Consider the following 27,538-nt stretch of genomic DNA (forward strand, 5'->3'; position numbering starts at 1 on the left):
TTAATGTTTATTAGGTCACCTGAAGTATCCCACAATTCATTGATGTTCTGTTCATTTTTTTAAATTATTTTCCTTTCTTTGTGTGCTCCATTTTGAATCATTTATACTGGTATGTCTTCAAACTCACTAATCTTTCATTTAGTAAAATTAATCTGCCATTAAGCCCATCCCATGTATTTTTCATCTCAGACACTATAGTCTTCATCTTTAGAAGTTCATTGTGTTCCTACTTAACTTTTACACATATGGAATACAGTTACAACTATTATAAAGCTATTTTAATACACTTATCTACTAATCCTAACCTCTGTATCAGTTCTTGGGCAGTTTGACTGATTTATCTTCTCATTATGGGTCTTATTTTTTTTACTTCTTTGCATGCCTGGAAATTTTTCATTGGATACCACATACTGTGAATGTTACCTTGTTGGATGCTGGATACGTTTATAAATAAACAATAAAATCTTGGGACGCCTGGGTGGTTCAGCCTGTTAAGCAGCTGAGTCTTGACTTCAGCTCAGTTCATGATCTCATGGTTGGTGGGATCAAGCACTGTGTCAGGCTCTGCACTGACAGCATGAAGCCTGCTTGGGATTCTCTCTTCTCCTCTCTCTGTCCCTCCCTCTCCCTCACAGTAAATTAAAAAAAAAAAAAAGCATTTAAAATCTTGAGTTTGGGGGTGCTTGGATGGCTCAGATCATGATCTCATGGTCTGTGAGTTAGAGCCCCACGTTGGGTTCTGTGCTGACAGCTCAGAGCCTACAGTCTGCTTTGGATTCTGTGTCTCCCTCTCTCTCTGCCCCTCCCCCACTCATGCTCTGTCTCTCTCTCTCTCTGTCAAAAATAAATAAACATTAAAAAAAATCTTGAGTTTGCTCAGGAATGAAGTTAATTACTTGAAAACTTGGAAGTTTGATCCTTTTGGGTCTAGCTTTTAAGTAAGATTTGTTAGTCTGGTCCAGAGCAATGCTCAGTCTAGGTCTAATTATTACTCCCTATTGGAACAAGATTCTTTTGTGCACTCCACCTAGTGCCCCATGAATCCTGAGGTTTTCCCTTCTGGTTTGTGTATTCCTGGCCCTGCTGGACTACACAAGTACTGTTTCCTCTAATTCTTTTGTGTGGTTCTTGTCTGCTCAGCAAGGTTCCTCATATGCCTGTGCTTATTGAGTACTTGGCTAATACTTGAAGGGGTAGATCTCTGTAGATCTTCAGGGTTCTCTCTGTGCTGTTGTTCCCTCTCCAGTACTCTGTTAACTCTAGCTGCCTCAGTCTTTCTAGACTTTCAGCAACATCTCCTGAATGCAGGGAGTCTACCATTCTCTACTTGGCTTCCATATCTTGCACCACAGCCCAGAAACTCTCTCAAGGTAGTAAGCTGAGAAATCATAGCCTCCCCTTATTTCCATCTCTCAGGCATATCACTATTTGACCTCCAGTGTCTTGAAAATTGCTGTTTCACATATTCTGTCCATTTTTTAATTGTCATGGTCAAGACGGTACATCCCATCCCTGTTATTCCTTCTTGGCTATAAGGGTTAGTTTCACTAGCTTATTATGTTTATTTCTCTGTACTGAACCACTGTAAATGGCATCTCAGTTCAATAATCCCTGATGGATTGGGGTCAAATCTTACATGGTTATGAGGCCGACTCCTTAGATTGTTTCTGTGTGGGTCTTTTCTCTAACTGCCTTAAAGGCAGTCATTCTTCTGTTTAAAAAGCACATTTCAAAGAAATAGTACTAAGCCTAAGGAATTTTAATGCTATGGGGAAGAATGTCTAGAAGTTTGTGTAGCTAAGTAAGTCACAAAGTGATTTTCATTCTACAGAGTTTCTATAAGAAGGATTTTTTCTTCTTTTATAACTTTTGCAAATGAAAAGAACATTCATGGGAGGAGCAGGGAAATACTGAATACCAAGTAGGAGGAGGCAGGAAAAAGGAAGAATAGCAGGCCTTGAGAGAAGGTTGAAAATAAAACTTTTCTAAGAAAAATCACAGAAACCAAAAATCTGATACATTTGCACATCAGACATTATCTTCTATATATTTTACAAAATAGCCTTTTGTTCTTTTCTTACTTCCTACACAAAAACCAATGTTTACTTACTTAATATGCTAAGGTGAAATATTAGTAAAAGCAGATAGCTGGAAGCATTATTATTATCCCTTAAATGTCAAAACAAAATATGGCAAGTTCACGCAAGTGTAAGGTACTTAATTCCTACAGCATAGGTTTTATGCCAGTGGTCCATGGACTTTCTTTAGCCTGCAGACATGTTGTATTTGGCCTATAAAGTAATGGTCATATCAAATTTACACAAGTGTTATTTGTAGCCAATATTTATAAATTGGAAAATTTCACAAATTGGAGAGACTTCATACAAAAATCTTGGGGAAAGAGATATGGTAGCACTCAAGGTGGGGAGCAGATGTCCCTTTTAGCTAGAGTCTGAGCCCTTTAGTTTACTACACTCACTACCGCTTCCCCCCGCCCCCAACTACCCCCAGCACTTGCATAATCATATCCTAACAAATTAACCCATTCTTTTTAACTTAGAAAACAAACATATAAAAGCATCACTAAAATATCTTTTTATTTTTATTTTCATTTTATTTTTTTGAAGGGGAGATGTGATTCCTAGAAAGATACATTGAAAAGAGTACTTATTTTCTACCAATTGTAGGAAAACTGCATCTGGGGCGCATTTTTAAACTATAGATTCCTGCGGAGTCTAGGAAGTATCCCAAAATGTTTATTTTTAACAGATTCATTGATAATTCAAATATAGCTCACATCTAGAAACCACAATCCACCTTACCTTTTGCCAATGTTTTAAAAGGTACACATAAAAGGAAGCATAATTACAAAGAACTAAAACAATGTTACTAGAAAATTATGCTCTGGCATACTTTTCCTCCCAATGCACTCTACTTAAGCAGAAAAAAAAAAAGTCTGAACTTTAGGTACACTTTAGGTACACAATAAAAGTAATTCTGTATTTAGTTTTCAGTATTCATGCTTCAACCAAGAAAACTAGAAAAGAAGGCATGTTTAAAAAAGAATGCAATACATCAAATTTCTATACACCAAAAATCTCTATATTGGAATCTCTCTGCACCTCAGTGCTTTATAAGAGAACTGAAATAGGGTCTAAGTTCCCCTTTCAACTGTAAAAGGATCCAACTTCAGCTATACCCAATCTTTGTCAACCTCAGCTAAAAAATTTCTTTCAACTTAAATAAAACAGTATAATTAGAGATAAGTCATTCATGTTTGCTATTACTGTAACATATTTTTAACTGAAAAAGAATGGGAATTAACAGGCCAAAAGTATGAGAAATGTTGACTGATAACATAACTTGAGAGAAAAAAAGAAAAGCAAAAAAAAATGAAGACACACTAATATATAAAAAAGGAAAACTTTATTTGTATAAATTCTTTTCAAGAAATGTGTACCATATTGAAATGGTACATGTTTCACATTAAGAAAGACTAAAACAGTTTGGCACATCACTCAGTGTTTCCTCCTGGCTTTGGAGACACTACTGAAAATGAAGAACACAGCAGAGCACCCCAGGGAAGGCACCTGGAGATAGGAATAGAAAGCTGACTTCTCTTCAATCTTTGTACCTTTAAATCTTATACAATATATATGTTTTATCTATTCTAAAAATTAAGAAAGCAAACTTTATCTGCGATAATAATTAAAGTCTAGACAACTCAACCCCTTGATAGGGCAACAAAACTGTTTACGTAACAAAAGAACTACATGATCACCGAAACTAATTGTGTGAGAACAGTATACAACTTTTACGTGCCAAAAAAAAGAAAGAAAGAAAGAAAGAAAGAAAGAAAGAAAGAAAGAAAGAAAGAAAGAAAACAAAAGTATGTGAAGGCAATTAAGGGAAAGGGTTAGTAAGTGATTTTAATTTTATATCACAAAATACTTTACAAATTCTACTTCTCTAAATAAGAATAATCGTCAGCCAATAATATTGTGAATGAATTTTAAAACCACATGATAAACTAAACCTTTTTGGAGTTCTCCTATCAGATATTTTTTACACTGCCACATACAAAGCATGCAGTCCTACTGAAAGAGCTGATTCAAAGGAGAAGAAAAGAAACTTTGTTAGCAGTCACCAACAGTTTGGGACTCTGTAAATAACAGTTGTCAACAAATCAAAGAACAATTTTTAAATGCACTAAGAATGGAATGGCAAGTTGGTCAAGATATTCTTAATGACCATACCTTAATAAGATCATTACTTCTAACCCTGAACTAAGTTATAAATGATTCTCACTATTAAAATGTAAACATGGGGAGGCTGCGTGGCTCAGTAGGTTAAGCGTCTGACTCCTGATTTCGGCTCAGGTCATGATCTCATGGTTCGTGAGATCAAGCCCCATATGGGGCTCTGCATTGACAGTGTGAAGGCTACTTGGGATTCTCTCCCGCTCTCTCTGCCTCTCCCTGCATGCACGCACTCTCTCTCTCTCAAAATAAATAAGTAGACATTTTTAAAAAATGAAAACAGGCTTACGGGAGCAGACTGAAAAGATTCATAATGCTGGCTCTCCCACTTAACCACCTATATTACTTTAGGCAAATGTCTATCTCTGCTTCCTTACCTATAAAAATGAAAATAACAATAGTATCTATTTTAAGGTTGCTTTAAGGAATTAAATTTTTACTACATTAAACAGTACACTTAATAAGTGTGTATTATCTTTATTAAATAAATATTCTTGTAAAACAATAACCCAGCCTCAAATACATTTACTAGTTGTCTGAAGTATTGGCTAAGAGAACTCAATGCATTATAATAAGCCTCTTCCATATTTAAAAGAAAAATCTTCAGGTAAAATATAATCTGTTTCTCAACAGAACATTTCTATATGTCATAAGCTCCTCACAACCTAATCTTTGAACTCCTAAAACAGGTTGGTTTTCCCTTACATATCACCATTTGGAGGATTTTTGTTTCTTTCTGGTCTTTTCTAGAATTAAAATTTTCATATTTGTATTCTTTTTGTATTCACCCAAAGAATACGAAACTACTATTTTAAAGGGATACATGCATACTGATGTTTACAGCTGGATTATCTACAATAGCCAAATTATAGACAGAGCAATAGCCCAGTGTCCAATGACTGATAAAGAAGATGTGATACATACAAACACACAGGAATATTACTCAGCCATAAAAAAGAATGAAATCTTGCCATCTGCAACAACATGGATGGAGCTAGAGAGTATAATCCTAAGCAAAATAAGTCACAGAAAGACAAATACCATTTGATTTCACTCACATGTGGAGTTTAACAGAAAAACTAGCAAAGGGGGGAAAAAAGAGGAAGAAAGGCAAATCAAGAAACTTTTGTTTGTTTGGTTTTGAAAGTGAGAGAGCAAAGCAGGGCAGGTGCAGAGGAAGAGAGAATCTCAAGCAGACTCCATGCCCAGTGCAGAGCCCGATGTAGGGCTCAATCTCACAAATGTGAGATCATGACCTGAGCCAAAATTGAGAGTTGGACACCTAACTGACTGAGCCACCCAGGCGGGCGCCAGACGCTTAATTACAGAGAACAATGTGATGGTTACCGGACGGGAGGTTGATGGGGAAATGTGTTAAATAGGTGATAGGGATTAAGGAGTGCACTTGTGATGAGCACTGGATGTTGTATGGAAGTTTAGAATCACTGTGTTGTACACCTGAAAATAACACAACACAGTATGCTAATTGGAATTTAAATTAAAACTTTAAAAAATACTAAAATAAATAAAACCATCTATATCTCAGAAAAAGAGGTTTTATTTTAGACCAACCTATTAATGATTATATTAAATGCATTTTAAAACAATTTTTAAGAATTTTAAATACACAAAGACTAAAAAAAAAATAGACTAATTTTTCATTTTTTTTAATATATGAAATTTATTGTCAAATTGGTTTCCATACAACACCCAGTGCTCATCCCAAAAGATGCCCTCTTCAATGTGCATCACCTACCCTCCCACCCTCCCACCCCCCATCAACCCTCAGTTTGTTCTCAGTTTTTGAGAGTCTCTTAATGCTTTGGTTCTCTCCCACTCTAACCTCTTTTTTTTTTCCTTCCCCTCCCCCATGGGTTTCTGTTAAGTTTCTCAGCATCCACATAAGAGTGAAAACATATGGTATCTGTCTTTCTCTGTATGTATGGCTTATTTCACTTAGCATCACACTGTCCAGTTCCATCCACGTTGCTACAAAGGGTCATATTTCATTCTTTCTCATTGCCACATAGTACTCCATTGTGTATATAAACCACAATTTCTTTATCCATTCATCGGTTGATGGACATTTAGGCTTTTTCCACAATTTGGCTATTGTTGAGAGTGCTGCTATAAACATTGGGGTACAAGTGCCCCTATGCATCAGTATTCCTGTATCCCTTGGGTAAATTCCTAGCAGTGCTACTGCTGGGTCATAGGGTAGGTCTATTTTTAAGTTTTTGAGGAACCTCCACACTGTTTTCCAGACAGGCTGCACCAGTTTGCATTCCCACCAACAGTGCAAGAGGGTTCCTGTTTCTCCACATCATCTCCAGCATCTATAGTCTCCTGATTTGTTCATTTTGGCCACTCTGACTGGCGTGAGGTGATATCTGAGTGTGGTTTTGATTTGTATTTCCCTGATGAGGAGCGACGTTGAGCATCTTTTCATGTGTCTGTTGGCCATCCGGATGTCTTCTTTAGAGAAGTGTCTATTCATGTTTTCTGCCCATTTCTTCACTGGATTATTTGTTTTTTGGGTGTGGAGTTTGGTGAGCTCTTTATAGATTTTGGATACTAGCCCTTTGTCCGATATGTCATTTCCGAATATCTTTTCCCATTCTGTTGGTTGCCTTTTAGTTTTGTTGATTGTTTCCTTTGCTGTGCAGAAGCTTTTTATCTTCATGAGGTCCCAATAGTTCATTTTTGCTTTTAATTCCCTTGCCTTTGGGGATGTATCAAGTAAGAAATTGCTGCGGCTGAGGTCAGAGAGGTCTTTTCCTGCTTTCTCCTCTAGTGTTTTGATGGTTTCCTGTCTCACATTCAGGTCCTTTATCCATTTTGAGTTTATTTTTGTGAATGGTGTCAGAAAGTGGTCTAGTTTCATTCTTCTGCATGTTGCTGTCCAGTTCTCTTAGCACCATTTGTTAAAGAGACTGTCTTTTTCTCCATTGGATATTCTTTCCTGCTTTGTCAAAAATTAGTTGGCCATACTTTTGTGGGTCTAGTTCTGGGGTTTCTATTCTATTCCATTGGTCTATGTGTCTGTTTTTGTGCCAATACCATGCTGCCTTGATGATTACAGCTTTGTAGTAGAGGCTAAAGTCTGGGATTGTGATGCCTCCTGCTTTGGTCTGCTTCTTCAAAATTACTTTGGCTATTTGGGGCCTCTTGTCGTTCCATATGAATTTTAGGATTGCTTGTTCTAGCTTTGTCATTCTTTTCATTTAATGAGCAATGCATATCCTCTCAATGATGTAAGAAAAAAAGTTTTCATAAAAAATAAAGAAAAACAAAAATTATAGCCATACTTATGATTTACTAAGTTTTATCTTTTTTCTATCTAACATATTTCTATGTTATAAACAACCTCTTACCAACCTAATTTTTGATGATCACAAAATTCCATTGTAAGGATTTAGAATACTTCATTCCTCCTCTGTAAGCTACTTATGTTGTTTCCAATTTTATAACATTACAAATAATGCTGTGATGAGCATGTAAGCAGTTTTTAAAGATTTTCAAAAGGATGCTTTATTATCTTTACATAACAGTTGATAGGAACTTGATGCTATGAAGACCACAGGTTAGAAGGAGACCTTCAGGGGGAAAAAGCTGAAAGGAAAATATACTACCATTGCAAGAACAGTTATTGAAAAGCTCACAATTTCATAAATTTAGATTCCAACACAGACTGTGGAGTTTTCTATACATTTTCTATGCAAACTGAGATAATTTTTTTGCCCCTTCTTGATATTGCTCATTTTAAAAGATTCTATTCACATGAGAAGCTATGGTTAAGATCACTAACTTTGGAGTCAGACACAGATTCAAATCCCTGCTCCACTACCAACAAGCTGTGTGACCTATGACAGCTCATTAAAGCCTTAGTTTTCTCATCTATAACGTAAGAATAATAGCACACATTTCATGGGATTATAGTCAAAATAAATAATATTCTATGTGTCAAATTCTTAAAATTGTGCCTACCACATAGTAAATACACACACAAACAGCATCTTGTCATTTAAACATTTTTTTTTTAATTTTTTTTTTTCAACGTTTATTTATTTTTGGGACAGAGAGAGACAGAGCATGAACGGGGGAGGGGCAGAGAGAGAGGGAGACACAGAATCGGAAACAGGCTCCAGGCTCTGAGCCATCAGCCCAGAACCCGACGCGGGGCTCGAACTCCCGGACCGCGAGATCGTGACCTGGCTGAAGTCGGACGCTTAGCCGACTGCGCCACCCAGGCGCCCCTAAACATTTTTAATGTTCAATGTTTAGGTGGTTTCAAAGACATCATAAATATATATGTGTGTGGTTTGTGTATCAATTATTGGCTTAATCTCTAGATTATGATGGCACAGATGCGTATTTACATACTGCTAAATTATATAGTTAGTTTTAAAAATATTGTTCAGTCTAAAAAGCTAATTGTCAAAAAGAGAGATAGGAGGTGGCTCAGTTGGTTGGGCGTCCAACTGTGGCTTGGGTCATGATCTCACGGTTCATAGGTTTGAGCCCCACATTGGCTCTGTGCTGACAGCTCAGAGCCTGAAGCCTGTTTCAGATTCTGTGTCTTGCTCTTTCTCTGCCCCTTCCCTCACTCTCTCTTTCTCTCAAAAAATAAAATAAAACATTTAAAAAATAAAAAAAAAATAAAGATATGAAAATTTTTGTAGTGTCTGTCATTAGGGTAATAAAGAGGATTTAAATAATTTTTTAAAGATTAAATAATAGTTTTAATGGCATCATAAGAAATGAATTTCACTGTTTATATCATACGTTATTGAAACTATTTCTCTTCAGACAGAATAAATTCTTGATTAAGACTTTTTCACATAACTAAAGGTCAAATATACTTACAAGGATGCTAAGTGAACTAGCATCTAGTGAACTAATTTATAAGCTAGAGTAATATTAATTCTAGCTTTTTTTTCCCTTAGAACTATTTGGTAGTTTCAACGTTTATTTATTTTTGGGACAGAGAGAGACAGAGCATGAACGGGCGAGGGGCAGAGAGAGAGGGAGACACAGAATCGGAAACAAGCTCCAGGCTCTGAGCCATCAGCCCAGAGCCCGACGCGGGGCTCGAACTCGCGGACCGCGAGATCGTGACCTGGCTGATGTCGGACGCTTAACCGACTGCGCCACCCAGGCGCCCCTTGGTAGTTTATAAAAAGCACAGAAAAGGAAAAGGGGGCAGCCACCACTATGTACACTTTATTAATCAAGGCAATGACAATTAATTCTTTAAATGATTTGGCCAGCTAAGACACTATTTTTAGAGGCCTACACCAAATTTTGCTATTACTTAACAATCAACTAGGTGACTTTAGGCAATCAACCAACTATTTGGAAATAGCCAAGAGTTTTAGTAATATGTTGTTTCAGAAATTAAAGAATAAAGTTCTGAGTTGGTAAAATACTAAATACATTTTTGAATTGCATTCCCTACAACACACTTGATATAGCAGATAAAACATTTACTTGTATTGAAAATGGAAAGACGAGTCTATTGCTAAACTTTTTAGGGGTTGATATCTGCCAATGATAATGCTAACTTCTAAGAAGAGGATTAAAAAATCTCTTATAGCCAAAGCAATCTGCAGACATTTCTAAATAATTTTAAGTTTTGAATCCTATTGGTAACTATCATCATAATAATTAAGTATACAAGCTGACAGGAAAGTCACACTAGTGGTAAAAAAATAATCCAACTATTATAGCAGAATACTAAACAACAGAAATGGATTCTTATTTAAACACTTTTTTGAATTTATAGCTGAGATAGTTCATTTTAAATATAATCCCCAATCTCAGATTTAGCAAATCAAGCAGTAACTAGTCTACATAGCACTTTCAATTGAAAATCACACGTTACAGAGTTAATATCCTTTGTCAGCTTATTTGGTTAAAGTGGCAGATAGCAAATGATAAATACCTTCCAATCAATCAATAGTTGACTCATTGAGCAAGCTCAGTAAGAGCTGATAAAAAATTACTTCCCATTTGACCCAATCTTCCCAGCCTCGGTGAGGTTTCCTCATTATTCTAAGTCTCATATTCTAGTTGAACATCACAGACTACATTAATACCTATCATTACTTTCCATTTTCTGCAGATTTAGCCCATCACTGTTCAAATTATTCAACTTTAAACTGATAAGACCTCTAAGTCCTTTATCAATCTCCCATCACTTTCCTAACTGTGATTTCTAACCTTTACCTCTCTCCTCAAATCTCCAATTCTTCACCACTACCCAAATCATACTTAAAAACAGGTAACCTTGCCTCTGACAGCACTTCCTGAAGATAACAGCGTTAAGTGTGAAATCTCCTACACAACCTTATTTTCATTTCTATTCATCAATAGGCCCACATCTATCTTCATAGCCTTCCCTTCAATCTTACAGAAAAATCGCTCTCCTTATGACTAATGCTAACAATTCTACCTAGAGCTCATTCCTTCCCATCCAGAGGAAATTACTGTTTCACCCTTTCTGGTATTTTAAATCACTTAATCTTACAGAATCTGTTCTTTTACCATCTTCAATCCTGCAACTAAATTTTTTTCTTACCTATGAAATCTCTTATATCATCCAAATCTCATCTGTTTTGCCACCAAATGCTATCCTCCATTTTAATTTCCTTGCTATTCCCTCCCCTTCTTATCAGTATAGTAAAATGCTTCTTTTGAAGGTAGTAATATTCAGCTGATCATACCATTCTTTTTCTTTTGCTTTTCTTCAGCCATCTTTCTTTGGATCCCTGTGGCATCTGGCACTATTAGTCACGTACTCCCTTGACAGACTCCCCTAATGCACTTTTCTTCAACATTACACTTTCCTAGCTCTTTTACTCTTTAGACACTTCCTTCCCCAGCCCCATACTTTTCTCACTTTCACATGCCATCTTCAGCACTTTTTAAACATTTCCTCTCTCCTGAATTCACTCACTCAAATCTTCTATTCTGTTGATTCACAATCCTCATTCCCAGATACCTATCTACTAACGTCTTCCAACCAGCTCAGGCTCTGGCCCCCAAGTGAACCCTGAGTGAATCATGCCACACTTTTTTCCTTAAAACTTTTATTGCACTTATTCAGTGTTTTATAATATAATGGTTTCCTACATATATTTTTTTAATGTAGATTTTAGGTATTTTGGTAAGAACCATTTTCTTTTCATTTTTCAGTATTTCTCAAAAATACAGAAAAAAATTCTGAACACAGAGTAAATACTTTACAACTGTATAATTCGTTTAGACAAGAAACAAAAGACGTTTAAGACAAAAATAAATTTATACTACTTATAAAACATTTCTAACCCCCTCCTAAAAAAAACTAAGCTCTAATTGTTACTATTTTAACTATAGTCAGATAATCCTGTGGATATTCTTTTCAACCAACTTCCAAATTTTCCACATATTCAAAGGGATATGGCAGATTTGCCCATTTTATTTCCTTTAAAATATCAACTATTTTTGTCTTAACATGACCTATATGTAGCTACCATGTCTAAAAAGATCATACATAAAAACCAATCTGATACCCAAGTCATAGTCAATGACATAATCAAGACAATGTGTACTAGAGAGGCTAAAATTTGGGTGATAAAGAGATAAACTATGTTTTTGTCTAATGATTATTCATCATATGTCTGGCTGCTATTTCCTCCAATATATACACAGCTGAAGAGGGAAGTGAAAGGTAAAGAATTTTTGTAAAGTGAATCAGTGGGCAATAACCTGTATGTGCAATAACTCAGGAAAAAATGCACAAAACCTTGTGAGATAGATATTACTATTTCCATCTTATGGATCAGATCCAAGATTAAATGTCTTATCCAAAACAACTCTAATTACTAAAAGAGCTAAATACAAAACAAAGACTATCTAAATTTAAATTATGTGCTCTTTCTACTACACTATATCACCTAATTCATGTCTGGATGTGAATAAATAAATGACACTAGCTATAGTTTTCACAAAAGCTGAACACTTAAAAATGAATACAAATACATTAATTTTGTTTTGCTAAAGATTAACAATAACTCAATTTAAAATTTCAATGGTAGGTCAAATACTGATTTTTAAAAGTCGTATGAATGAAGACATATTATCACAAGGAATTAAATATCAAACAATACAAAGTATAAAAGTGCCAAATAATCTTAATGGCCATGATCCAGCCTGCACAGACAGTAAATAGAGTTTCTTAAATATCCTCTGGGTCAAGGCACTTTAATTAGCATTATTTATGTGTTAGATATCAACCTGTAAGGCAATAAAACAAAGTCCCCATCCATCCCCCCACAAAAGCTAGCATATTGTCTATAATTTATCTATGTAAACTTCAGCGAAATTCCACTAAACTGGAAACAAATGGACATCACATGTTGGGAACTCTGGCAAGAACAATAATTGAATCCCCAATATCTAGTTTCCTTAATTAGTTTTGGAATAGCCAAGTATCCAGCAAAAAACTTCAATCCCCAGCTTCCCTTACAAGTAGGGGTGGCCAATATAAACAGAAGCCACTGGGTAGGGCTTTCAAGAAAACTTTTGAAAGAATCTGACTCATCTGGAAGGCACACCTTTTTTTGCCATTTCTTCTGTATTCTGTCTGCCTGGAAACACAGTGCATTTTGAGTAGAATGCTGGCAGTCATTTTGTGACCACAGGCCATCTTGAGATGAAAGCCATGCACCAAGGAGGTGGAGAAGAAAAAAGATGTCTGGGTTCACTGCCATGTCTTGAAAGTGCCATACTTACTCTGGAATATTATGGCTGGATTTCGTGATATGTTAGAGAAAAGTAAGTCCCTCCCTTCTTTAGGCCATCCTACACTGTACACTGTATTCAGGTCTCTTGTACGAGCAATGCAATGAAACTTCTAATTAGAAAAAACAGAACAAGTAATTCACTGCAGTGGTCTTGGATAGGACAAACACAAAGAATACCTCAGGCAGCATTTTTCCCAAATCAGTGCCTCTATTATGAGTGATGCTAAGACATGTACTATAAATTCTGTAGTTATTGCCAAATAAATGAAAAATTACACATATGACATCATCTGGGACAGTCATAAGGTATATCAGTATATTAAAAGTTCTAAAAGCGTTCACAGGATTAGTGGGGAAGTATGCCCACAAACACATTCTAAAGAATTTTAGGTTATGCTACACAACACTCCCAGAGGACACACAAGATTTGCGAATATTAGGTAATAACTGTTTGTGAGACTGTGAACATGTACATTTAACTATACTAGAATTTATATATCTGAGAGTGTTATCTTTGAAAATAGATATTTTGGAAAGATCCATACACTTGTCCTCAAACATAATGATATCAGAAACATTTTGGGGACTCTCTTTTCTAATTCTCTAATATAGAGAGTAATTCTACTCTCTATTCTAATATGGCCTTGAGCCATATTTTAAAAATCACTCCTTATTTTATAAGCATTTTTCATTTTAATTCAAATTATCCTCCTTACATGCTCACCTTTCTAAAATAAGAATAAATCTATTATTAAACTGAATCAAAATACTCTTAAAGAGATGTGCCACTAAAAAGGAGATTCAAAGAAACATGCCATAGTTTTAGGGGCACCTGGGTGGCTCAGCTGGTTAAGCATCTGACTTCAGCTCAGGTCATGATTTCAGGGTTCAAGGGTTTGAGCCCTGCATCTGGCTCTCTGCTGACAGCGCAGAACCCACTTTGGATCCTTGGTCTCCCTCTCACTCTGCCCCTTCCCCACTTGCTCGTGCACTCTCTCAAAAATACATAAACATTAAAAAAAAAAGTTAAAAACAACACACTATACACTTTAAAAGTAACTCAAAATAGGAGATATATATATTGTTCTAAAAATGAGTAGTTTGAGAGGAATGACATTTATAAGTTCCACTAACTGTGTAAAAATCAGGCACACGTTATATATACCAACGAGCCCAAACAATGAGTGGAAGAAACATGCAGTCCAAGGAACAAAGTAGGGCCATAAAATTTGAAACAAAAAAGAATATTTAAGTTCACATATTACCTTTACCCAGTGCTAAAAAAAAAGAAAAAAAAACCCGAAAAACAAACTGCGATAAATCACAAATAATAATAGCTAATATTTACTAAATACTTGGTATGCAATGGGCACTGCTCTAAGTGCTTACATGTACGAACTCATTTAGTCCTTACAACAATCCCATGAAAGCGGTCTGATGATCATCCTCATTTTGCAGATGAGGAAACTAAAGGACAATAAGGTTAAGAAACTCACACAGGGGTGCCTGGGTGCCTCAGTTAGTTAAGCATCCGACTCTGGATTTCGGCTAAGGTCATGATTTCACGGTTTGTGAGTTCGAGCCCCGCGTCTGTTTCTGTGCTGACAGCACAGAGCCTGCTTGGGATTCTCTCTCTCCCTCTATCTCTGCCCCTCCCATGCTCGTGCTCGCTCTCTCTCTCTCTTTCAAAATAAATAAAGTTAAAAAAAATTTTTTAATTAAAAAAAAAAAAACTTACACAAACTAAATCATAGTCAGAAATCAAACCCCGAGCAGTCTAGCTCCAGAGTCTATGCTATACCATGCTATTCTGTCTCTCTAAATCAAACAGAAGTGGTCAACATCATGCACAGTAGCATCTAAAAACAATTCATATATACTTAAATAGGTATACATGTGTCTATGGGATTTTATAAGGCAATTTTACATGTCATTTAATTGTTATCTTCACAGCTGTTCTATGTCAGTATATCCTGTCACTAGATGGACTCAGTGGCATGAATTCGAGTAATTAAAGCTATGTGGCCAGAGACTACTCCATTTATCTGCTGTCTTAGAAATGTGTCCTTTCTGTGTACCACCAGCGCCTTGCAGAGGGTTTGGCAGAAAATAGGAATTCAATATATATTTACTGAATAAAGAACAATTAAAAAGGGAGCTGGGCATCCCAACTGAATGTGGTCAGATTGGTCCAGATTCATCAATACTGGTACTAGAAAAACACTCAGCTAGCTTGGCTCACCAAAAGTGATTCTTTAGTATCCATTTAGATAGAAGAGAATTTTACTCATTTTTCAATTAAATCTTAGTATCTCAATACAATCTTAAAATCCCTTTGAAGTTAGAAGTCTTGGTGTACTAACATAAACACTGAGAAAGATTCAGATAAAATCTTACTTTAAAGACATAGCTCAGTTTGGTCTTCAGTTACACAATGAGTATGATATATTATGTGACCACATTAAAATATTTTCTTTTACTTAAAAATTAAAGGAAATTCCTAGTAAATTTTAATAATGGAGAAGAGTCTAGATTTCTCATTGTAACTTGAAGAACTATATCATATGAGTGTTGGAGAATATGTTGAGTTGAATTATAACTAAAGTAACAGTATTGCTGGGTACTGTGTAATAACACATTTCCAATTTGCTATTCATTTGTATACACCTCAAAGTAGAGCCAGAATTATGAAGTTCTGATTGAACTCAACTGAATGGTACGTATCTACAATACAGTTTTACCTAGCTTAGATTTGACAACTGAACATTCTTGAACTAAAGTTTCTATTATATTTATTATATATACACATATTTTTAATTTTCAGGGTTTTGTTTTGTATTCTGTTTTAACAAAACACCTATTCAAGCTTTCATGGAATGCAGCTATAATTCAATTTAGCCTTGGTAAATTTCACATAGTACTTAGAAAACTGAAATACATTATATTTGAGTCATTGCCTGAAGCTCATTCCTTAAACTAAGTATAGACACTAACATCAGAATTAAATTAAAACAGATTGTGTGAAGGATGAATTAATACTATGCTCAAATAATTCCATAAAATTACACCTCAGCACAAGAATATGAAAGACATTGAGAAAAAATCATAACCTTACAATAAGGGAAATTTCTGTACCAAAATACTTATTATTTATTTTTACTTCAAAACTGAATTACGTTATATTCTCCAGAAGATATATCCAATTGCCCTAAGACCTAAAATATTCATCTCCTCATAGTTTATATGTTTAGTTTAAAAATTATACTTCTCTAGAAAAAGTGCATAAGTAATACTTAGCAGTACTGACAAAAACTAAATTTCTTAAAAAGGCTCCCTTATTTAAAAAAATTCCCAGGCTTTATCTTTCTTCCAAAAAAAAAAAAAAACCAAAAAAAGAAGCAGACAAAAAACACCAACTTTGAATATTTCTACCACATTCTCAGGTTATATAGTCATTGTAACCTTAATTTAAGGTATTCAACAAGAATGTTTCATTTTTGTTCCACGGGCTACATTAGAACTAAGGGGAAAGGCACCTTGGTGGCTCAGTCAGTTAAGCAACAGACTTTGGCTCAGGTCAAGATCTTGGTTCGTGAGATCAAGCCCCACACTGGGCTCTCTGCTATCAGCACAGAGTCCATTTCAGATCATCTGTTGCTCCAACTATCTCCCACCCTCTCTGGCTCCTGCTTTCTTTCTCTCAAAAATGAACATAAAAAAAAAAAAAGATCTAAGTGGAAAAGCATTAAAATGATATTGTATACAAAATATTCCACCAGGCATCCTTTCAACAAAATAACTCTCAATGTTCTGGATGCAACTTGTCTGATCTGAGTAGGTAAAAAAGCATGTGTTTATAAAAAAACAAAAGTACCACCTACCTGCAGGAGAAAAAAAAAAAAGAATACTTTTAATTGAAAATAATTTGGGGGCACCTGGGTGGCTCAGGTTAAGTGTCTAACTTTGGCTCAGGTCATTATCTTGCAGCTCATGAGTTCCAGCCCCGCATGGGGCTCTGTGCCGACAGTTTGGAGCCTGGTGCCTGCTTCAGATTCTGTGTCTCCCTCTCTCTCTGCCCCTCCCCTACTTGTGCTCTGTCTCTGTCTCTGTCTCTCTCTCAAAAATAAACAAACATTAAAAAAAAAAAAAAACTTAAAAAAAAAGAAAGAAAATAATTTGATTCCTTGTCTACTTACACACTAAAGCAATAAAGAAAACTGATTTTTTTTTTTATATGTATTAAGGAGGCGGGGAGGACAGGTGAGATGGAACATTACTGTTTCTTCTAAGCTGCCCATCAGTAGTTAACAAGTGGCAAACACCATTAAAATTCATGACACAGTGTTAGCTTCCAATCACCTCAAATAGTTATAGAACTTCATTTTTGTTGAAGGGGATGCTTTCCCTTATGGGAAAAACATAAAATCTCTCATGCCTCTGTATGTTCATGTTGAACCTAATATGATGGTTTTCTGTTGGAAAATTCAATCATATTATATGACAACTAAGAGTCTCCATATCTAAAAGAGAAAAAGAAACCTTCACCAAGGATTTGAAAATCCTTGAATCCAATTCCAACACTTCAGGTGAAATGATGGACTTTATTTTCAGATTTGAAACTGTTGTAGTACACAAGGGTAATTAAGCCACTGGTTTGATCCAGGACTTACTGATACAAATAATACACACAAGGACACTAAAGTTCCACCCCTCAGTTAACTTTGGAAAGGAAACTCTTACAACTAGGTATAGCAGACTGAGAAATGACGTAATATAAGCATCAAACGTGCAGTATTTCTCCTTATTAGAAAAAAAGTATCAAAAATAACATATTTAAAATGATAAATCTGAAGGAAATGACTATATTTATATACACGCCCATTTCAGATGATGAGAAATGGAATATAAATTTGAAAATCTCTAGGTAGTGTGCATCAAAGTATACTACAATAAAAATTAAAAATTTTTAAAAACCTTCAGGTAACACAGAATTTTGTGATTACAGAAATGTCCTGTATCTGAGCTGTCCAATATAGTGGCTTCTAGCCACAAGTGACTACTGAGCACTGAAAATGTGACTAGTGGGAATGAGAAATTGAATCTTAAGTTGCATCTAATTAAATTAAATTTAGTGATACATGGCTGGCTCTACTACATCAGACAGTGAAGCACTAAAGAAGTAGAGGGATTTGTACCTTAAACTCGGATTCAAATAGTAAAAATCCTGTAGATAGACATATACACAGATGTTTCTGAAACATAAGTGTTTTGGGTTTGTTTTGTTTTGTTTTTTTGTTCTTACTTTTCTGATTTATAAAGAGGAAAGGACTATGCCACACAACATAAAAACGTTGTTGCATTTGTGGGAATCAAATTTTCTATACTCACCTTCTAGGGAGGACTAGAATATTGGTTCACAAATTGGCTCCATGTTGTAATTTCTTAGTAAACTTCCAAAAATATGGATGCCTGGGTCTCATCTCCCCAGGCTTCTGGTTTAATTGGTCTGGGTGGAGTCCTGGGCATAAAAAATTTTTTAAGCTACCCAGGAGATTCTAACATGCAGCCAGAGTTGAGAATTACTAAACTAGAAAGAAAATGAGAAATTATTTATTATGCATAGATGCAATATGCGACTGAAGACATTTCTTTGCTGGTAGGCAAAGAGGGCAGCCTTTAACAACCCAGATGCAGGTCAAAACACCTGAGGGCTAAATATGAGCTTAACATTCTAAACATTCATAAATGATTTGGGTTTTACAATCATAAATTTTTGTGATTACTGAATGTTATTCAATTATGTAAAAGAGATTAGAAAGGAAGGAAATAAACTAAATATTGAGTATCAACTTGCCCTCGCCACTTTTGTGTATATTATTAATTTCATCCTCAACATATGCTGGGAGGTAGATATTATTAATTTATTTACAGATGTGGAAGGTAAATTTAAAGATATTCTCTAGGATTTGGACACGTTTATCAAACAGTAAAGTCTCTCTGAGGGTTCTCAGAGGGTTCTCTCTGAGGAAGTTTGTTGCAGTAAATTTTCACACTGGAATCAAACAAAAGAAAGAAAAGAAAAAGAAAAAGCAGCATTCAGTGATAGAGCAAAGGAGAAGGCAAACACACTTAAACAGGTACTTAAACCAGTCCCTGTTCCCGCATTATCTAAGTATCTGATAGCAAACCCTGGAGAAAACAGCTTTGCCGATGCTTCAAATCTATACCAGCCTCTACACTAGACCTTTTAGGACTTGCTGCCTCTTATCCTAAGAACTTAAAACAACTGATCTCCTACTGTCTCAAAAGCTATTAGCTATAGTCACACATTCTTTGGACAGGATAGAACAAGACGCTTATTCACAGCGCCTGACACTAAACAGGAATAAGATAGGGGTTTTAAAGAGTTTTTCATTTTATTTTTTCATTTTTATCATTTCATTTCATTTTAAAGACTTTTAAAACGCTGTAATCCTTTTTTCCTCCACTCCAAGGATTACAGGAACTCCTCACAGAGCAGTTTACAGACCATAGTTTTGATATGATCATATTTACAGTGAGTAAGGAACTCTTATTTTATCCTAGGTCATTGAAAGTCTTACATTAATTTACTCATTAAAACAATGTTTTAAAAACTCGGTTCCTGAGTTGTTCAATGCATCTTAATTTTCTTTTTCTTTTTTTTGTTTTTTTTTTTAATTAAAAAAATATTTATTATTGACAGAGAAAGATAGAACATGAGCAAGGTAAGGGCAGAGAGAGAGACACAGAATCCGAAGCAGGCTCCAGCTCTAAGCTGTCAGCACAGAGCCCCACGCAGGGCTTGAACTCACAAACCACAAGACAATGATCTGAGCTGAAGTTGGATGTTTGACTGAGCTACCCGGGCACTCCCTCAATTTTCAAATTTCTCAGAGGAAAAAAAAAAAAAAAGAAGGTAAATCCAGAACAGAGGCCCTCACCCTTCCCAACAGCACTAATCCTTCTATCCCAAGACTCAAGATCTTTCTTCCGTTTTCAGGCCCCTACCTTGTAAAGTGACATTAACTCAAATGAGTCACATTTGGTTACATCAGAGGCCAGAAAGGAGAATACCTTCAACTCACTGTTCTAATTAATGGCACAGACTTCTTCCAAAGCGTGTTCCAAAATAAGAATATGTTGACAGGATTAACTCCTAAATGCACTGGCTTGGTGTATGGCAGTGTTTCTTTTCCATTTCAAATGGTACTAATTACTACTTAATTATACCACAAAACATGTTTCATAATTTATTTAAAAATTACAAACTCTGTCAAAGAGAAAACAGCAGCAGTAGCTTAATCCCCAGCAGCCTTTTTCCCCAGTATGTTTAAGGCTGGGTAAGAAGATGAGCTAGAAAAAAATATACTCAATTGATACAAGAGAAGCTACAAGACTCCCCCATCCAGTCCTTAGCCTATTAAAAGTGGAATAAAGCAAGGATTTGACCTGTTTTTTTTTTTTAAATAAAGGATACATAAACTCCATTCATTTAAAGAATGACACCTATCTACCCAGAAACAACTGATTAGCCAATTCTCACACTCACTTCCTGCATTTGAGGCACGCCTCCAGAAAAAGATAATGTAAGTTCTACAACTTTTGACCCCAATCATAGTGTCAAAATTCATCCTTTAAATTGACATTGGTTTTTAACAGTTTGTGTATGTGTGTGTGTTACTTGTGACATGAAAAGTTACTTATAAATATTTTTGGATGCTAGTAATCACCCTCCAAAAACTAAGTAGGCTTTACATGCAAGTAAAAATTTTGGTGGGGTAAATGTCAATTCAAAAGACAAAGTACACAATGGTAAAAGAAATAATTCTCTAATTGTAAAAGTGAAAGTCACTACAAATTAAACCCTTTTCTTAATAACTAACCATAGATACTTTTCTAGTTTTAATTCCAGCTTCCATCCTACCCTCTCCCCCACGCATACAAAGCCTCTAGGACATCAAAGTCAGAACACAACGTTATTATAAAAAAGTACAATAAATTTAGGGTTGGTTAATAAAGCAGTTAGTTCGCCTCTGTATGAACTCACTGAATCAATACAAGCATAAACTGAATAAAAATGCTAATGATATTAAAAGGAGAAATAATGTTTATCAAAGCACCACCCAGAAGCAACCAGTGAGCAGGTAGCAAGTTTTCACTTTGATCCTGCCAACCCGGTCATCACAAATTTGGGGAAATACCAACACTTGTTTCATAATACAGCAACTTTTCTGAATTTTCCCAACGTTTAGTAAAACTCTGTAGATGTAAATTTTAAAATCTTGCTAATTAGTTACCAGCGCCCTTCATCCCACAGATCAGGTGTCCTACATTTTGTTTAGGTCCCCGCCTTGAAAACAAACCCGATTGCCCCATTTTCTGAGAGGTAAACTCCGCTCCAGGCAGCTCCCTATGAAGTCACCGCGTTTGTTGTTTCAAAGATGCAATTAAACGAACATGACACAAGGCCGTCGAAGAGATTAGTTGGAAGTGTGTGGAGGTGTCAATCACATATGTGTAAAGCAAATGAAAACTGCATTGCTACAACTCTATTTTAGTGGTAATAGTTCTCTCCATTCCCCCTTCTCCAGTATATTCACAATTAAACTTTTTAAGAACTTTCTCGACTTTCGCAAACTTTAGCTTTCCAGCTTTTTGTACTAAGTATCATGTAATGAGCAAAGGCCGGGTAAGTGGCGGGGCAGGGGGGGCGGGGGGCGGTATTTAACTGGGACACGGAGAGAAAAGCAATAAAAGAGCTTGCATCAGGCAGTGTCTCTCCCTCTGCCCCCTCTTCCCCCCTTCCCACCCCTTCTTCTCTAAGCCCTTACATATACACATTCTTCTGGGCGGCCTCTAACCACACCATGTCCACAGTCATTTACAGAAATTAGAAACAGACTCCGGGATCCCTTCCCGCAGCACGCACAGAGCAGAGCTGTACTAGCAGGATGGGGCGATGTCACTCCCTACTACCCCACAACCTATTCTTACGCCCCCTCTGGGGTTTCATTCCCAGGAATCCGGCCGAGAAGGTGGATCTAGAGAATTCACAGTGAAACTTCGCCTCCTCCTTCCCCACGCCAGCCACCCCACCAAGAAGACCAAAGCAAACTTCCTTTCCCAGCTGGGCAACAGAAGAGTTGATTGCAGGGGCAAGAGCAGAAGCCGAGAGAGGAGGAGGACAGGGAGCGTGGTGTACTTTGTTCTGCACTTCTGCATATCCCCAGCAGAGCCCAGGGCTGCTCTCGTCCTTACCCGCTCGTCCGGAGACCCGGTCCTGCTACTGGAGCGCGGGGCGAAGGCTGAGGGGACGCAGCGTTGGGGCGGGCCGCCGGCAGCCGCCTGGGGCGCCGAGAGCCACCACCTCTTCTCCGCCAAACGGCTGCGGGCGTGGGCCGAAGTAGCTGAAGAAGGAGCCTGGGGAGGGGGCGAAGAGGAGCAGCATCTCCTCCTCCTCCACGCCTCGGAAACACCCCTCCGGCGGCGACCCCGACCGACCGCCTGACCCCCGAGTGCTGGCGCACCCTCTCTGCGCTCCTGTCCTGTGCGCGCCTCCTAGAGCTTCGCCAAAATCCTCCGGCGGGGGGCGGCTCAACGCCTGCAGCCGGCTCCGAGCGTTGCCGAGACGGCTGAGGCAGATCGGGGAGCTAGGGAGTGCTGCGCGCCAGCAAGCCGGTCTCCAGGGGCCGCGACCATGGTGTGTGACCCTCGCCGCGCCGCGGCCGCCGGAGCTACTAGCACAGCTCGGGCTCCACCTCAGGCAGCCGGCACGGCCCCGCCCCCGTCCCTGTCACTCAAGCCTTTTCCCGGGCTCTAGGAGCACCGTCGATCGGCGACCCTGCGCTCCCCTCCGCCTCATTGGCCTGCCAGGCATCCAGCCCCGCCCCCCTCCCCAGGGACGAGGTCGCCGGGGAGACCAGCGCCCCGGTTCCCCTGACAACCGGTGCCTAGGGCCTGGCTTTTAGCGTTCTGGCTAACCAGAAGCTCAGGTTGATAGCCGGGCGGCCAAGTCCCTAGCCCCTGCACGGTGGACTCCTACTTTTAGGCCAAGCCGAAAACGCCGCCGACCGCCCCCGCGCTTCCAACTTCAGAAACAGAACTTTATGGCCCTGGGGAGTGTGAGGGGAGAGTGAAAAATGCCTAACTGCTCGCTCTTTCCCTGTGAATCGAAGTGACCCCTCCCCCACCTTGCCCTCCCTTGCTTCCAGCCTTGTTTCCATACTCTCACCGGGCGGATTTGGGCTTTGAAAGGGTGAGGAGAAGAGGGGAGAGAGAGAAAGGGCTGGGCTCTGCCAGCTCCCTGCAGCAATATAGCAACTTGGAAATGGCGGGGTCAATGAAAACAGCTCGGTGAGTTTTCCCACAGTTGTAAAGTGATCTTCAAAGGTGTGCTGGCAGCGCTGCGTCAACCCACATGCCCTCGGGAAAACTCAAATACTCATATTTTGGGGGAGAAAAGTATGTAAATTCTTATGTTAAAATTCCTCTGAAACTAAGATAATCCTAAAGTTAAAAAAAATTAAAAGGTTTAACGTAATCGAATAAAATAGAGAATATCCAATTTTCTATGTAGGACTACACATTGCGACTTGGCAAAGTAGATGTCCTAGCAGCAATTCCCCTCCTGCAAACAGATTTGGATTTCAACAATCAAGAGGGAAGTCTTGCTGAATTCAAGAGCAAACAGTATCTTGTCATTTGAGTTTCAAAAGTTTGGGTTAATTCCCGGGCCACTCCGGGAAGGGGACCTGGGGGTAAATGTAGTCCTGGACTGACAGCATTGAGCCCTAGGTGAATCTAAACTTCTTGGTTGGCTCCAAAATGGAGAGATCTGAGGCGAAATTAAAACTGCAGTCCTAGGCTCCCTAACCCCTGAGGCTGCTGTACATGTATGATGAATGAGGGAATTAATAGTAATGATTTACCTCTGGCGAGCACTCGAGTTTTCATTATCTCATTTACTAAATGAATAACTGTGATGTATGTGTTCAGTCAAATATGCCTTGCAAGTATGCACTGAATGTAATTACTCACAGTGCTAAACACAATGGAAAATGCACAGCGAAATTTTGAGATAAGGTCCTTGCCCTCAAGGAGCTAACCACAGAGCCTAAGAAAAGTAGCATTCTTGAAACAAATTGAGATTAGGGCTAGAATGTGCAGCTAAACTGAGTACAGGAGCAGATGAAAGAAAGTCTGTGGTAGGTAGAATGGACTCGATCAGTCACATTAAGGAGCAGGGGGATTTAAACTGGGTTTTGAAGGGTACGTAGTGGGATGAATGAAGCACAGAAGAGGAAACAGAAAATTGAGGGAAACAAAGTAAAACCAAAGTGCAACAGCAGGAATAGAGTGGTGAAAGTAGATAATAGTAGAATAATAGAGACCAGCCCAGTCAAACTGGAGACAGAAGTGAAGGATTGAAGTCCTTTCCCTAGTCCTTACCCCATTTTCTGAAATAGGAATTTTTTTTAAGTATTCTGGTTGATGTATCAGGGTGGTAAGGTAGAATATCTGCCTCGATTTGCCATTGAAAGAAAGCAAATGCAAATTCAAATCAGAAGGAAAGTGTAAAGAGTAGGGTGTTGGAAATTTTCACAAAAGTAGACAAACCACAGTGTTGTGAGCATTTTTTTTTTCCATTAAGGCCATTTCAGGTGGTTGCCCTCAAGGCCTTTTCACCAGCAATCCCTCTGTTTTGTATAAGCTAAAAGGCTGGTTTTAAAATAAATGGCTGTGATACCAAAACCTGATAATACAAAAGAGAAATCTACAAATTAATCTTCTTTTGGATATAATGGAAAATGAAAATACATACCTAAAATACAATTAGAACCCAGAACTATGTCACAAATGCTATGGCAAAATTAAGAGGCATTATGTATCTGTATGAATGTTTCAACTGATAATTAAAAGTATTTTGTAAAATCTAGCATCATTCCTTAAAAACTTTTAAAGAATTTAAAATAGATAATTTAACAATATGTATTTTATACCAAAGCCAGAAACTTGCTTTATAATGAAACATTGTAATTATTCCCATTGAAGTCAGAAACAAGGATATGATAGCCAATCCAATGAGACATGGAATAGAAATACAAAATTAAATACTGAAAGTAGATTAGGATTGTCATTTGTTTGCAAATTATATGAAAACTCCATAGATCAATTGAAAAACTTTTAAAATGAGTTAAGGTAACCAGTTATAAAAATTAATATACAAAATCAACAGCTTTCCCATGTACAAACCCTAACTAGTTAGAACATACAATATAAAAAGTATCCTATTTATAATAACCACAATTAAATAGCTAAAAATGAATACCAAAAGAAATTAATAAAATTTACTTTAAAAATGATGGCCTTATGACACAAAAATGTTTGAATAAAGAAGAGATATACTTTGAGGTTAAATACCAAGACTCAAACATCATATAATATCTTCTACAAGTAATCTATATACCTAGTACAATTTTAACCAAATGTGTAACAATACTTTTGGGAGTTTGAGAAAATACTTTCAAAATTCATTTGCAATATTAACCTTTTAGAAATAATCAATGATTATGGCACAAGAACAGACACTCAGATCAATGGAACAGAATAGAGAACCCAGAAATGGACCCACAAACGTATGGCCAACTAATCTTTGACAAAGGAGGAATGAATAGCCAATGGAATAAAGACAGTGTCTTCAGCAAGTGGTGCTGGGAGAACTGGACAGCGACATGCGGAAGAATGAACCTGGACCACTTTCTTACACCGTACACAAAAATAAGCTGAAAATGGATGAAAGACCTAAATGTAAGACAGGAATCCATCAGAATCCTCGAGGAGAAAGCAGGCAAAAACGTCTTTGATCTTGGCCGCAGCCACTTCTTACTCAACACGTCTCCGGAAGCAAGGGAAACAAAAACAAAAATGAACTATTGGGACCTCATCAAAATAAAAAGCTTCTGCACAGTGAAGGAAACAATCAGCAAAACTAAAAGGCAACTGATGGAATGGGAGAAGATATTTGCAAATGACATACAAGATAAAGGGTTAGTATCCAAAATCTATAAAGAACTTATCAAATTTAACACCCAAAAAACAAATAATCCAGTGAAGAAATGCGCAAAAGACATGAATAGCCACTTCTCCAAATGGCCACATCTCCACATGGCCAACCGACACATGAAAAAATTCTCAATATCACTCATCATCAGGGAAATACAAATCAGAACCACAATGAGATACCATCTCACACCTGACCGAATGGCTAACATTAACAACTCAGGCAACAACAGATATTGGCGAGGATGCGGAGAAAGAGGATCTCTTTTGCACTGCTGGTGGGAATGCAAACTGGTGCAACCACTCTGGAAAACAGTCTGGAGGTTCCTCAAAAAATTAAAAATAGAACTACCCTATGACCCAGCAATTGCACTACTAGGTATTTATCCAAGGGATACAGGTGTGCTGTTTCGAAGGGACACGTGCACCCCCATGTTTATAGCAGCACTATCAACAATAGCCAAAGTATGGAAAGAGCCCAAATGTCCATCGATGGATGAATGGATAAAGAACATGTGGTATACATATATACAATGGAGTATTACTCGGCAATCAAAAAGAATGAAATCTTGCCATTTGCAAATACGTGGATGGAACTGGAGGGTATTATGCTAAATGAAATTAGTCAGAGAAAGACAAAAATCATATGACTTCACTCATATGAGGACTTTAAGAGACAAAACAGATGAACATAAGGGAAGGGAAGCAAAAATAATATAAAAACAGGGAGGGGGACAAAACATAAGAGACTCTTAAATATGGAGAAGAAGCAGAGGATTACTGGAGGGGTTGTGGGAGTGGGGATGGGCTAAATCGATAAAGGCATCAAGGAATCTATTCCTGAAATCATTGTTGCACTATATGCTAATTTGGATGTAAATTAAAAAATAAAATTAAAAATTCTGAAAAAAAAAAAAGCTCATGAGGAAATGGGCTCGGTCATTTCTATCCAGCACATTAAATTAAATACCAGGTACAGTATATGATAAATACCAGGTGCAATATATAATAAAAGAGGAACATGTATCATTCAATGAATAGTGTTGAGAAATCTAGCTATTTCTTGTGTACCTTTTGTGGTGGCACACACACATACACATGTTCTTTTTTGAAGTAAGGTTAGCTTACATACTTATCTAATGCTTTTTTTAAGCTTTGTAATATCTCTTTGATCTCTATCATCAGATCCTCTAGATACACCTAGCTCTTTTGAATGGCTGTTTAATGTTCTGTTGCTTAGATATGACATAATTTATTTAACTTCTCCCTTTTTAATGGACATATAGGTTATTCCCAAACTTCTGCTATTCCTTACAATTAGAAATCCATTTCTTTGTACTTGGTCCTGTCTTACATGTGAAACAGAACTGTAGGTTTGGCTTCTAGAAGTATAGTTGCTGGATTAAAGAGTAA

The 27,538-nt window shown here is 37.3% G+C and overlaps 1 protein-coding gene across 13 annotated transcripts in view; it reads right to left on the reverse strand.

Moving 5' to 3' along the window:
• Positions 1 to 22,431, reverse strand: part of PTPN13 (protein tyrosine phosphatase non-receptor type 13) — a 227,929-nt gene extending 205,498 nt beyond the window's left edge. For all 13 annotated transcript variants that reach the window (XM_043572251.1, XM_043572248.1, XM_043572246.1 and 10 more), the window contains exon 1: positions 22,325 to 22,431. The gene's annotated coding sequence lies outside the window, so the exon portion shown is untranslated. The remainder of the gene's footprint in view (positions 1 to 22,324) is intronic.
• Between the last annotated feature and the right edge of the window lie 5,107 nt (positions 22,432 to 27,538).

The sequence above is a fragment of the Prionailurus bengalensis genome, chromosome B1 (assembly GCF_016509475.1).
Source record: "Prionailurus bengalensis isolate Pbe53 chromosome B1, Fcat_Pben_1.1_paternal_pri, whole genome shotgun sequence".
NCBI lineage: Eukaryota > Metazoa > Chordata > Mammalia > Carnivora > Felidae > Prionailurus > Prionailurus bengalensis.